Here is a 13,797-nt window from a genome sequence, read left to right as displayed (position 1 = left end):
CGCAGGAAAGTCGTGTAAAAGGCGTGCGGTCCCTTTAAAAGTGATGGCCAGAACTCCCTTTGGAGTTCCTTTGTGCTTCCTCCTGGCTCCACCCCCAAAGTCCCTTGGTGTTTCTTGAATTGGATCCGACAGTCCTATTTGGGGAAAGGGGGGCCACAGTAGGGGACACCAGAGCGGGCCCCCCCAAGCCGTCATAGTCTCCCAGGAACTAGTCGTGGTCTGGAGATCAGTTGCACCTCTGGGGAGGGGGGTCTCCGGGTACCACCGGGAGGTCGGCAGTCCTGCCCCCACTCCCCAGTGGTGAACCAGCGGGAGAAGAACTGTAGGAGGCATTTCCCGGAAGATTATGTTTTGGCGTTGGGGGTCGTGCCGTTGTCCCGCTTGCCTCCACACCCCCCCCCCCGGTGTCCCTGGCCCCCTCATTTTCTCCATTCTGTCTCCTTTCTTGACACGGAGAGCCAGAGAGCCCCGCTCCCTCTGGAAAAGGATGGATTGGGTGGTTGCGCAATTGCCATTTTTAGCACAGCTGTGGGGGGTGATAAGAGACCCGCGTTTCCGGCCACCGCATCTCAGCCGCTCGGTATTTTTTAAGAAGGAATGGGAGTTTGGATCCTGATACAGAGGGCTCTATGCTAATTGTGTCCAGGGGGCGACTCTTTGCATGTGGGGGGCGGGGGAGGTAGGGGAACTGCCGCCGTTAGTGGGCCAGATCTGTGGGAAGTCTGGGTAGCCAGCTAAGGTGACACAGATGTTAGAAATAGCACAGGCGGTAGGGATGGGCAGCAATGTTGCGCTTTTGCAGTAGCTCCTGACTATTGCATGGGCAATACCACCAGGCTATTGCACGGGCAATACCACCAGGCCGTTGCACAGGCAATACCACCAGGCCGTTGCACAGGCAATACCACCAGGCCGTTGCACGGGCAATACCACCAGGCCGTTGCACAGGCAATACCACCAGGCCGTTGTACAGACAATACCATCAGGCCGTTGCACGGGCAATACCACCAGGCCGTTGCACAGGCAATACCACCAGGCCGTTGCACAGGCAATACCACCTGGCCGTTGCACAGGCAATACCACCTGGCCGTTGCACAGGCAATACCATCAGGCCGTTGCAAATGCAATACCACCAGACTGTTGCACATGCAATACCACCAGGCTCTTGCACGGGCAATACCACCAGGCTCTTGCATGGGCAATACCACCAGGCTGTTGTACAGACAATACCACCAGGCTGTTTTACGGGCAATACCACCAGACCGTTGCATAGGCAATACCAACAGGCTGTTGCATGGGCAACAGCACTGTGCAATAGTGCAGGAAGGCCTAGCGATGGAGTCAGCTCAGGCCTGCGTCCTTGCACGCACGTCGGCGCGGCAGCATCCACTACTCGTCACAAAAGTCAAACCATCCCAGGCTCCAAAGAGGCGCTGTCTCAGACTTCTGGCTCGACCCTTAGCGTGTCCGGTCACGCTTCCTTTTCTCTGCAAAGCTTCCGGCAGGATCTCTGCCGGGTTCTCTTCCTCCCCCGTAGAGACCTGGGAGGCTTGGGGCGTAGCATCAGCGCTGCCGTCCTGCAAGCCTTGCAAGAATCTTGGCCGTTGGGGGAGAGGGAGAAACTCCCCCCCCCTTTTTGCACAATTCTGCCTCTCTTCCTCCTCCCTCTGCTCCGTGCACGTCTAGGTGTGTTTGTTCAAGCGGCAGAGCTTCCGCTTCATAAACCTGACTGAGCTCGGCCGAGGGGGGTGGGGGTGGGGAGGCAGGATGTGGGGGCGGCCCTGTGCCGCTCCAGATGGACACCCCCCCCCCCCGGAGGCCTGTAGGTAATCGTCAGCGTCAAGGGCTCACGCGTTTCTTTCTCTCTGGGGCTGGAGCTGGAAGGCCATCTGGTCCTGTGCTGTTCTCCGTGTAGATATGCTAGCAAAACATCCAGCACGTGTCTGGGGGCGGGGAGAGGTTGGCATCTTCTCTCTTTTCTGTGTTGCTTTTTAACCCCCCACGTTTGGAGCGTTAGTGATGCCGGAGCGCAGGGACAGGGGCGGCCCAACTTATTTAACGTAAGGGCCGCATAGGATAAACGTCAGGCGTCGGAGAGCCGCAAGACGGGAACGTCAGATGTCGGAGAGCCACGGGGGGGGGGGAGATGGAAAGAAAGCAACTTTAAATGTGTTCTCCACGCTGCTGGCTGGCTTGGCTTTCAGAAACGCTTTTAGGAGACAAATGCCTTCTCCAAGCTGGCCTGCAGGGTGTTGGGAGCTTCAGAAGCCTCACGATGTATGTGAAAGAGCCGTACGTGGCTCCCGAGCCAGGCATAGAAAGAGGCAGGCAGTGACTTTGTGTAGACCAGAAATCGTGTCCTTTTTTGTGCTCTCCCCATCGCCACCGCGCCCTGGAACAAACATATATGAACATATGAAGCTGCCTTATACTGAATCAGACCCTGGGTCCATCAAAGTCAGTATTGTCTTCTCAGACTGGCAGCGGCTCTCCAGGGTCTCAAGCTGAGGTTTTTCACACCTATTTGCCTGGACCCTTTTTTGGAGATGCCGGGGATTGAACCTGGGACCTTCTGCTTCCCAAGCGGATGCTCTACCACTGAGCCACAGTTCCTCCCCAAAATAGAAGACGACGACTGCAGATTTGTACCCTGCCCTTCTCCCTGAATCAGAGACTCAGAGCAGCTTACAATCTCCTATACCTTCCCCCCACCACAACAGACGCTCTGTGCGGTGGGTGGGGCCGAGAGGGCTCTCCCAGAAGCTGCCCTTTCAAGGACAACTCTTGCGAGAGCGATGCCTGACCCAAGGCCATCCCAGCAGCTGCAAGTGGAGGAGTGGGGGATCCAACCCGGTTCTCCCAGATAAGAGTCCGCGCACTTAACCGCTACACCAAACTGGGTGGGGCTGAGAGAGCTGTGACAGAAGCTGCCCCTTTAAGGACAACTGCTAGATCTGTGGCTGACCCAAGGCCATCCCAGCAGCTGCAAGTGGAGGAGGGGGGGGGAATCAAACCCGGTTCCCCCAGATAAGAGCCCGCACACTTCACCACCACACCAAACTCAGAAAGTGAGTCCAGTGGCACCTTTTAAGACCCGCAACCTTTTATTGAAGGCACAAACTTTCTCGTGCAGCACGCTTCCTCGGATGGCCACGGGGTGGGGAGAGCGTCCTCTCTCCCCTGGCTCAGACAAAAGCTGCCCGCTCTTTGGGAACACGGATGTCTTTTACATTTGTCGCCCTTCGCTCGAATGCCTGCCTATATTTCCCCTTCTCCTCTGCCACGCTTTGAAGGCAGGCGTGACCGGAGGGCAAGAAGTCTCCCTTCCGGCTGGCGCGGAACAATCCTGAGTCGCCTTGTGTTAAACACTGCCGCTCATGAAGCCCCCGCTGCCAGCTCCACAACCTGCAGTGTAAGCAGAAGCCCGCTCTAAGTGGGTCAGAGTGCCGTCCTGTGACCGCCAGCCTGGTTGGAGCTCCAGGTCTGGTTATTCAGTCGCTGCTGTCGACGAGGAAGCCACACTTAGCAGCCCAAACAGAGGAAGCCTCTGTTTTAGCTAGGGGTCTCCCACAGAGTGTTCGTGGGCACCATCCGTGGCACCCACAGACACCTTTCCTGCTCCCGCCGGGTTTTTAGAAGGCAGACAGGGGTGGCCAAACTGTGGCTCTTTCACACACGCTGTGTGGCTCCCAAAGCCCCTGCTGCCCCATCAGCCAGCTTGCAGAAGGCATTTAAAGTTAAAGTTGCTTTCTTTCCACCTTTCCCTCCCTCCATCTGTTTTCCTTCCTTCCTTCCAGAAGGGGCCAGTTTGGCGTAGCGGTTAAGTGCGTGGACTCTTAGCTGGGAGAACCGGGTTTGATTCCCCACTCCTCCCCTCATAGCTGCTGGGATGGCCTTGGGTCAGCCATGGCTCTCAGAGTTGTCCTTGAAAGGGCAGCTGCTGTCAGAGCTCTCTCAGCCCCACCTACCTCACAGGGTGTCTGAGACTCTGATTCAGAGAGAAGGGCGGGGTATAAATCTGCAAGAACCGGGGTTGGATTCCCCACTCCTCCACTTGCACCTGCTGGCATGACCTTGGGTCAGCCATAGCTCTGGCAGGGTTGTCCTTGAAAGGGCAGCTGCTGTGAGAGCCCTCTCAGCCTCACCCACCTCACAGGGTGACTGTTGTGGGGAAAGAAGATAAAGGAGATTGTGAGCCACGCTGAGATTCGGAGTGGAGGGCAGGATATAAATCCAATTCCTTCCTTCCTTCCTTCCTTCCTTCCTTCCTTCCTTCCTTCCTTCCTTCCTTCCTTCCTTCCTTCCTTCCTTCCTTCCTTCCTTTCAAATATCTGACATTTATTCTATGCGGCTCTTACGTTAAGGAAGTTTGGCCACTCCTTGCCTGGGGGATCTTTTGCCCAGCAGGGATTCTGACCGGTCATCGGAGATTCAATGGGCTGTACAATTTTTTTTAAACATTGCTTTGGCAGCAGTTGCCACCACAGCACAAGTTTCTTCACAGCATGACTGAAGGCAAGCCGTGGCGACCATTTTGTGGCTGCGTTCCCCCCCCCCGCTCCGCCACAGTTTCTGAATCCCAAAGGCCCCCCGGGCACGAAAAAGTCGGGGACGCCTGATCTTGGCAAGCCCTACCGTGTGAGGATCAGCAACCGGAAGCCCAAGGGCCTCCTTCCAACCTCAAAAGTAGGGGCCGTCACGTGGTACCCCAGTAGAAGCAGAAGAAGTTTGCGAAAACGGCACTGCTGTCTCTGGGGCAGTCCTGTTTTCCGCAAAGCAGAGAGGACTCTGGCGAGGCAGAAGAAAAACTCAGCCCGCGGGCCTGTGCTCTCTCGCCTGGCGGCTCCCGTCAAATGGGCGGCCCCCGGGTTCCACGTCGTGGCTTTGCCCCCAGCAGTGGCAGGTAACCTGGTTTAAAGTCCCCTAAGGGAGGGTTTGGTGTAGTGGTTAAGTGTGCAGACTCTTATCTGGGAGAACCGGGTTTGATTCCCCACTCCTCCACCTGCAGCTGCCGGAATGGCCTTGGGTCAGCCATAGCTTTCGCAGAAGTTGTCCTTGAAAGGGCAGCTTCTGGGAGAGCTCTCTCAGCCCCACCCACCTCACAGGGTGTCTGTTGTGGGGGGAGAACGTAAAGGAGATTATAAGCTGCTCAGAGTCTCTGATTCAGAGAGAAGGGGTGGGGTATAAATCTGCAGTCGTCTTTTTCTTTTTTCCCCTGCCAGCCCCGTTCCAGACTCAAGACATAACTGCCCGAAAGGCCTCAAAGACCCCCCTCCTGGGAAGGTTCCAAGCCCCACTGGCTGTTCCGCTCTGCTCACCTCCCCCCCCCCATTTCTTCCACCTGCAAGGAGATGTCCCGCCCATACTTCTCTTCAGCTGTCTCGTACTTCCATTCTTAGCCCCGAGGACTAGAAACTTGCTTCCCGGAGAAGAAAAGCTGAGATGGCCGGGATTCTGAATTCTGCTGCAAATGCCAAATCCAGTTGTGTTTCGTTAGCCCTCTACCGCCTCCCCCCTTCCCTTAAGCCGGAATTCACGCAGAATACGGACTCGTGGAAATGCGTACTAACTCAAGACGCTTTTGATAGTTTCATCCCGGAGCCTGGCTCTGCGCCGCTTCAACTAAGCTTCGCCTAAGCAGCTGCGGAGGATGCTAAGAACGTTCTCTTCTCCTATCCCTGTCTGCCGAAGAGCCGAGTTCGAGTCCCGTGGCGCCTTTTAAGACCGGCAGAGTTTCATTCTGGGTAGAAGCTTCAGTGCGCACGCCTTCTTCAGCTGCCTTCTGCGGGTACATGGAAGTTTATATCCAGAATTAAACTCCGTTTGGTCTTAAAAGGCACCGCTGGACTCAAACTTCGTTTGAGGCGACAAGGCTACCCAACGGAAACTGCAAAAGCCCACGCTGCTTTAAGAGCCTCCTCTTGATCCGCGAGCCGCCCACGCGCTCGGTCGCGTGTTCCAAACAACTAGCACGACGGAGGCTGCGGCTGCTACCCCCTTTGAGCGAATGCCAACCTTCACACACACACGCACCCCCCCACACACACACACACCCCCTACCGAACACACAAGTGTTGAAGCGTATTAAAACGAAAGGGGGTTTTGCCATTAAAAAGGAACAGAAGTAACAACCGTGTACGGGAGAAATGTGGCTTCACTTTGTGGTTTTTTTGTCCCCTTTGGGGGAGGAAAAAGACAAAAACGGCTTTCAGCGACGGTCCGTCATAACAAATGACGAATACTTCCCCCCCCCCTTTGTTATTTTTCTTTAAAACAGGTATTTTTATTGGCTCGGGCTTGTAATTTTGATAAATCCCCACCCTCCACCCCTCCTAGTTCCCGCTTCACTCAACGCAGCGTTGCGTCTCTTTTTAATTTATTTGAGAGAACTCTCGTTCATTTTCATTGCAGTATCTTGTATTTTTTATTTGCGATTTTTGAGAAATGTGAAGAAGAAGAAAAACAAAAATGGGGGATTAAAGGGAGAGTTTAAAAAGACAGTATCCGACAGTGTTACATTCTTCATTTTTTTTTTTCCTCTAGAGCTAACAACTCTAAAATTTGTTTGGTAAAAGTCAATTAGTGTAACTAATTGTAACATATTCTTTTAAATAAATTGATTTATTGATGAAATTACTCAGTGTTTTTGCTGCTTTTTGTCTGGGCAGGAAGAGAATGCTTGGCCCAGAGGAAGTTTCAGAGAGAGTAGCTGCGTTTCGTCTGCAGAACAGCTAGATTCGAATCCAGTAGCAATTCAGAGACCAGCAAGACTTTTAGGGTTTGAGCCTTTGTGCTGCTCTGTGCTCCTCAAATCTAGTTGATCCAAGGAGTACATAAGAACATGAGAAGCCATTTTGGATCAGACCAATGGCCCATCCAGTCCAACACTCTGTGTCACACATAAGAACATAAGAGAAGCCATGTTGGATCAGGCCAATGGCCCATCCAGTCCAACACTCTGTGTCACATAAGAACGTAAGAGAAGCCATGTTGGGTCAGGCCAATGGCCCATCCAGTCCAACACTCTGTGTCACATAAGAACATAAGAGAAGCCATGTTGGATCAGGCCAATGGCCCATCCAGTCCAACACTCTGTGTCACATAAGAACATAAGAGAAGCCATGTTGGATCAGGCCAATGGCCCATCCAGTCCAACACTCTGTGTCACATAAGAACATAACAGAAGTCATGTTGGGTCAGGCCAGTGGCCCATCCCGTCCAACACTCTGTGTCACACATAAGAACATAAGAGAAGCCATGTTGGATCAGGCCAATGGCCCATCCAGTCCAACACTCTGTGTCACATAAGAACATAAGAGAAGCCATGTTGGATCAGGCCAATGGCCCATCCAGTCCAACACTCTGTGTCACATAAGAACATAAGAGAAGCCATGTTGGATCAGGCCAATGGCCCATCCAGTCCAACACTCTGTGTCACATAAGAACATAACAGAAGTCATGTTGGGTCAGGCCAGTGGCCCATCCCGTCCAACACTCTGTGTCACACATAAGAACATAAGAGAAGCCATATTGGATCAGGCCAATGGTCCATGCAGGCCAACACTGAGCAGACAGGTTAAAACGGATAAAAGGAAGTACTTCTTCACCCAAAGGGTGATTAACATGGGGAATTCACTGCCACAGGAGGTGGTGGCGGCCACAAGCATAGCCACCTTCAAGAGGGGTTTAGATAAAAATATGGAGCAGAGGTCCTTCAGTGGCTATTAGCCACTGATGGACTTTGGGGGTGGAGCCAGGAGATTTTGGGGGTGGAGTCAGGAGACATTGGGGTGGAGCCAGGAGACTTTGGGGGTGGTGCCAGGAGACATTGGGGTGGAGTCAAGAGACTTTGGGGTGGAGTCAGGAGATTTTGGGGGTGGAGTCAGGAGACATTGGGGTGGAGCCAGGAGACGTTGGGAGTGGAGTTAGGAGACATTGGGGAGGGTGCCAGGAGTGAGATTGTGACAAGCAGGATTGAACTCTAAAGGGAGTTCTGGCTGTACATTTCAAAAGACCGCTCTCCTTTTAAACGCCTTTCCATTGGAAATAAGGATCAGTGCACCTTCTTCGGGGGCTCGGGGTCCAATCCTTTCGAAACTTGGAGAGTATTTTGGAGAGAGGCACTGGATGCTATGCTGAAAATTTGGTGTCTCTAGCTCAAAACACACACACACCCCGAGCCCCAGATACCCACAGATCATTCCCCATTATCCTCTATGGGAACCAGTCTCTATAGGGAATAATGGAGTGCCCGGCAGACATTTCCCTCCCCTCCCCTCCCCCCGCTTTCTGATGACCTTGAAGCGGGGGGAAGGCCTCCAAACCAGAGAATCCCCTGTCCCCACCTGGGGATTGGCAATCCCAGTCTCAGGTCCTAAAGCACCATCACCTTGCCTTGAAGAAACAGGCAACCCGAGACCCTGCTCTTGAAATTGCTCTTGAATCAGAATCCTAGAGTTGGAAGGGACCTCCAGAGTCATCTAGTCCAACCCCCTGCACAATGCAGGAAACCCACAAACACCTCCCCCTAAATTCACAGGATCCTCGTTGCTGTCAGATGGCCATCTAGCCTCTGTTGAAAAACCTCCAAGGAAGGAGAGCCACCACCTCCCAAGGAAGCCTGTGGAAACTTAGTATCCTAGAGTTGGAAGGGACCTCCAGGGTCATCTAGTCCAACCCCCTTCCCAATGCAGGAAACTCACAAACACTTCCTCCTAAATTCACAGGATCCTCATTGCTGTCAGGTGGCCATCTAGCCTCTGTTTAAAAACCTCCAAGGAAGGAGAGCCCACCACCTCCCGAGGAAGCCTATTCCTGGCCAAGTTTGCAGATGACACTAAATTGTTCAGGGTGGTGAGAACCAGAGAGGATTGTGAGGCACTCCAAAGGGATCTGTTGAGGCTGGGTGAGCGGGCGTCAACGTGGCAGATGCGGTTCAATGTGGCCAAGTGCAAAGTAATGCACATTGGGGCCAAAAATCCCAGCTACAAATACAAGTTGATGGGGTGTGAACTGGCAGAGACTGACCAAGAGAGAAATCTTGGGGTCGTGGTAGATAACACGCTGAAAATGTCAAGACAGTGTGGTGTAGCTATAAAAAAGGCCAACGCCATGCTGGGAATTATTAGGAAGGAACTGAAAACAAATCAGCCAGTATCATAATGCCCCTGTATAAATCGATGGTGCGGTCTCATTTGGAGTACTGTGTGCAGTTCTGGTCACCACACCTCAAAAAGGATATTATAGCATTGGAAAAAGTGCAGAAAAGAGCAACTAGAATGATTAAAGGGCTGGAGCACTTTCCCTATGAAGAAAGGTTAAAACGCTTGGGGCTCTTTAGCTTGGAGAAACGTCGACTGTGGGGTGACATGATAGAGGTTTACGAGATTATGCACGGGATGGAGAAAGTAGAGAAAAGTCCTTTTCTCCCTTTCTCATGATACAAGAACTCGTGGGCATTCAATGAAATTACTGAGCAGACAGGTTAAAACGGATAAAAGGAAGTCCTTCTTCACCCAAAGGGTGATTTACATGTGGAATTCACTGCCTCATAAGGTGGTGGTGGCTACAAGCATAGCCACCTTCAAGAGGGGTTTAGATAAAAATATGGAACAAAGGCCCAACATTAGCCTTTGTGGGTCCCTCCTTCTAGAACAATATCAATATTAAAAATTATTTTGATACAGCATCCCTCCCACCTGGGTTTGGGGCAAAATTTAATAGGTTTTCTAAGGCCCTAAAATTGTATTTCCTGAAATGATAAAAATTTAAAACCTTGATCCTAAATGTTCTTTTTTCCTCTTCTGGTTTTAAAAGAAGCTGAAACATTTTTGTGGTGCCCTAGTATTGTGGGCCTGAGGCACTGTGCCTAAAATGTCACCCCTGTGAGCATTGCCTCTCCCTTAGGAGAGCCAATTTGGTGTAGTGGTTAAGCATGCGGACTCTTATCTGGGAGAACCGGGTTGGATTCCCCACTTGCAGCTGCTGGAATGGCCTTGGGTCAGCCATAGCTCTCTTAGGAGTTGTCCTTGAAAGGGCAGCTTCTGTCAGAGCTCTCTCAGCTCTGACAGGGGGAAGGTAAAGGAGATTGTGAGCCGCTCTGAGACTCTGAGATTCGGAGTGGACCACACAAAAAAGTGGTCTTGGAAAGTCAGGAGCAACACCGTGCCAGAACCGTTTTTACAGCCGATCCAGGATTTTCAGTGAAAATGACAGGCAAAACACTGGAGCGAAAGAAGTGAAGGCGGATTGTAACGTAGATGGTCAGTTTTGAAAGCGCAGCATTAGTGGCTCTTTTGCCCAATGTAAAATCAGCCTCAGATTCAGAGAGAAGGGCGGGGTATAAATCTGCAGTCTTCTTCTTTAAAAGGTAAAGGTCGTCCCCTGTGCAAGCGGCAAGTCGTTTCCGACTCCGGGGTGACATCGCATCATGACTTTTTCACAGCAGACTTTTGACAGGGTGGTTTGTCATTGCCTTCCCCAGTCGTCGACACTTCCCCCCCCCCCCAGCAAGCTGGGGACTCATTTGACCGACCTCAGAAGGATGGAAGGCTGAGTCGACCTCGAGCTGACTACCTGAACCCAGCTTCTGCCAGGATTGAACTCTGGTCATGAGCAGAGATCTTGGACTGCAGTACTGCAGCTTTACCACTCTGCACCATGGAGCTACTTAAAAAGGTAAAGGTCGTCCCCTGTGCAAGCACCAGTCATTTCCAACTCTGGGGTGACGTCACATCATGGCGTTTTCCCTGCAGACTTTTTACGGGGTGGTTTGCCATTGCCTTCCCCAGTCCTCGACACTTCCCGCCCCCCCCAGCAAGCTGGGGACTCATTTGACCCACCTCGGAAGGATGGATGGCTGAGTCAGCCTTGAGCCGGCTACCTGAACCCAGCTTCCGCCGGGATCGAACTCTGGTCATGAGCAGAGAGCTCGGACTGCAGCACTGCAGCTTTACCACTTTGTACCACCGGGCCTCTTTCTTCGCTGGGTTCAGTTTCATCTGGTATTCCTTCATCCCCTTGACTCCAGCTCCCATAACTTGCCGCAAGGTAGAGATGGCGGCATCCGGAGGCTTATTCAAAGAGACATGTAGCCATGCTAGGGCTTCAGGCAATCCCTGTGAAAGGCCCGACGTAGATTTTAAAAAGCGTAGATGATAACACTAAGCCCTGAGGAAGCCACCACGAGTGCACCCATGATTCAGATCCAAGCTCATGTAACAACCTTCTGAACACAGTCAAAACAGATCAACATGAAGATACGAAGAGCCCTGCTGGGTCAGACCAGGGAGGGTCCATCTAGTCCAGCCTCCTGTCTCACACAGTGGCCAGCCAGTTCCTCCGGAGGGCCAACAACGGGGCAGAGAGGCCGAGGCCTTCCCCTGAGAAGAGCATCAGAAGAGCCCTGCTGGGTCAGACCAGGGAGGGTCCATCTAGTCCAGCCTCCTATCTCACACAGTGGCCAGCCAGTTCCTCTGGAGGGCCAACAACAGGGCAGAGAGGCCGAGGCCTTCCCCTGAGCAGAACATCAGAACCCTGCTGGGTCTGACCAGTGAAGGTCCATCCAGTTCAGTCTCCTGTCTCACAGAGTGGCCACCCAGTTCCTCTGGAGGGCAAACAACAGGGCAGAGAGGCCAAGGCCGTCCCCTGAGAAGAACATTGGAAGAGCCCGGCTGGGTGAAACCAGGGAGGGTCCATCCAGTCCAGCCTCCTGTCTCACACAGAGGCCAACCAGTTCCTCTGGAGGGCCAACAACAGGGCAGAGAGGCCGAGGCCTTCCCCTGAGAAGAAGCTCAGAAGAGCCCTTCTGGGTTAGACCAGGGAGGGTCCATCTAGTCCAGCCTCTTGTCTCACACAGTGGCCAGCCAGTTCCTCTGGAGGGCCAACAACAGGGCAGAGAGGCCGAGGCCTTCCCCTGAGAAGAACCTCAGAAGAGCCCTGCTGGGTCAGACCAGGGAGGGTCCATCTAGTCCAGCCTCCTGTCTCACACAGTGGCCAGCCAGTTCCTCTGGAGGGCCAACAACAGGGCAGAGAGGCCGAGGCCTTCCTCTGAGAAGAACCTCAGAAGAGCCCTGCTGGGTCAGACAAGTGAGGGTCCATCTAGTCCAGCATCCTCTCTCACCTCCATATTCAGAGGCGGCTAGCCTCTGAATTCAAGTGCTAGGAGGCAACATCAGGGGAAGGCCTTAGTCTCTGTGCCCTGTTTTATATCACCTCCTGCCTGGTCCTTTTAACTGGAGATGCCGGGGATTGAACCTGGGACCTTCTGCATGCTGAGCAGGTGCTCTGCCACTGAGCATTGGCCCCTGTCCAACCGGGCACAAGAACCCTTGCAGGAAATGCAGTTTGTTGCATGGGAGGAGGGAAGGAGAATCTCTCTGTCTTTGTGGACAAAACCGCAAATTTGGGGGCAGACATCTAATCGACTGGCCGCATAAAATTTTTACAACTGATTAATGACAAAAGGCCGCTGTAAAAACAGCATAAAATGTTTATAGGCTGTGAAGAGTTAAAAGCAGCGTGATAGCTTTTGAAAGAGGAGTTTACAGCATAAAACCAGCGAAGCAGAAGCCAAGAAGAGACCAACAAAGAGCCTAAAGAGAGGGTGGAGGTCTCTCCTGCAATCCTCCACGGTGTAAGAATTAGGAGCATCTCACGGCAGAAAAGCAAGAAATGCTGGCTGGGGCATACTAAGTGCTAGAGAAATGGAATTCTGAGCCAAGACAAAAAAGATGCTCTGTCTTCTTGGTGCTGGGGTTGGTGGCTGGCAAGAGTAGGAGGGCTTCTGGAGTTCTGGCCCTGCTGGTGGACCTCCTGAAGGCACCTGGTTTTTGGCCACAGGGTGCTGGACTGGATGGGCCCTTGGCCTGATCCAACATGGCTTTTCTTATGTTCTTAACAGCAAACAGCAGTGGCTATAGATATACATGGAGCACTCTACCTAGGGCAGCGATGCTTGGGGGGGCCAACAGTGGGAGGGCTTCTAGAGTTTTGGCCCCACTGGTGGACCTCCTGATGGCACCTGTTTGTTTGGGGGTTTTTTGGCCACTGTGTGACACAGAGTGTTGGACTGGATGGGCCCTTAGCCTGATCCAACATGGCTTTTCTTATGCTCTTATGTGACACAGAGTGTTGGACTGGATGGGCCCTTAGCCTGATCCAACATGGCTTCTCTTATGCTCTTATGTGACACAAAGTGTTGGACTGGCCCATCCAGTCCAACACTCTGCGTCACATAAGAACATAAGAGAAGCCATGTTGGATCAGGCCAATGGCCCATCCAGTCCAACACTCTGCGTCACATAAGAACATAAGAGAAGCCATGTTGGATCAGGCCAATGGCCCATCCAGTCCAACACTCTGCGTCACATAAGAACATAAGAGAAGCCATGTTGGATCAGGCCAATGGCCCATCCAGTCCAACACTCTGCGTCACATAAGAACATAAGAGAAGCCATGTTGGATCAGGCCAATGGCCCATCCAGTCCAACACTCTGCGTCACATAAGAACATAAGAGAAGCCATGTTGGATCAGGCCAATGGCCCATCCAGTCCAACACTCTGCGTCACATAAGAACATAAGAGAAGCCATGTTGGATCAGGCCAATGGCCCATCCAGTCCAACACTCTGTGTCACATAAGAACATAAGAGAAGCCATGTTGGATCAGGCCAATGGCCCATCCAGTCCAACACTCTGTGTCACATAAGAACATAAGAGAAGCCATGTTGGATATATATATATATATATATATATATATATATATATATATATATATATATATATATATATATATATA

Source organism: Heteronotia binoei, chromosome 1 (genome assembly GCF_032191835.1).
Source record: "Heteronotia binoei isolate CCM8104 ecotype False Entrance Well chromosome 1, APGP_CSIRO_Hbin_v1, whole genome shotgun sequence".
Taxonomy (NCBI): domain Eukaryota; kingdom Metazoa; phylum Chordata; class Lepidosauria; order Squamata; family Gekkonidae; genus Heteronotia; species Heteronotia binoei.
This window is presented reverse-complemented; position numbering follows the sequence as displayed.